This window comes from Phalaenopsis equestris, unplaced genomic scaffold, assembly GCF_001263595.1.
Source record: "Phalaenopsis equestris unplaced genomic scaffold, ASM126359v1 Scaffold001017, whole genome shotgun sequence".
In the NCBI taxonomy this organism is placed as follows: domain Eukaryota; kingdom Viridiplantae; phylum Streptophyta; class Magnoliopsida; order Asparagales; family Orchidaceae; genus Phalaenopsis; species Phalaenopsis equestris.
In genome coordinates, this window is record NW_018165456.1 from 72,025 (window position 1) to 72,943 (window position 919).

The window sequence follows — 919 nt, forward strand, 5'->3', positions numbered from 1 at the left end:
GACCTGAAAATCACCCTACAATTTGGAATTAGAACGCACTGTTAGAAAGATTAGAAGATTGAGAAGAGAGCCTAGAAATTCTGATACAATGGAAAACAACATGAACAATCAAGGAATAGAGAATGAACACCAACCTAGACCCCTACGAGATTATGCAAATCTTATAGCAGATGAAATTCACTTATCTATCCAAAATCCTGATGTAGTTGCTAATTCATTTGAGCTTAAACCTACTATTATCCAAATGGTACAAAACAATCAATTTGGAAGTACACCCAATGAAGATCCTAATTTACACCCTGCTAGTTTTTTAGAACTGTGTGATGCTGTTAGATTTAGACTTTTTCCTTTTTTCACTGAGGGATAAGGCTAAGATGTGGTTAATTTCATTAGCACTAGGATCTACTAGAACTTGGGGAGAACTTTCACAGAAATTTCTATCCAAATATTTCCGTCCATCCAAAACTGTTAAACTTAGAAAGGACATAACATTATTCTGCCAAATTGATCTAGAGTCAATATACAAAGCTTGGGAGAGATTTAAAGATCTTCTTAGGAAATGACCTCATCATTCGTTACCAGATTGGTTAATAATTCAAACTTTTTATAATGGATTAGTGGGATCACTTAGATCGATTATAGATGTTGCGGCTAGTGATTCTTTAATGTCAAAACCTTTTGATGAGGCTTATTCATTAATATAAGAGATGGCTACCAACAATTTTTGATGGTCCTCTGAAAGGATAAATCCTAAAAGAGTAGTTAGTATCCATGATTCTGATGCGATATCTATGTTAGCTTCGCAGATTGCTATAATATCAAAGAAACTAGATCATTATGGGATGAATTATTCTCCAACACCTCCTATGATGGAAGAGAATTCATCTGGGCAATTTGTGGATGTTCAACCTTCATATGA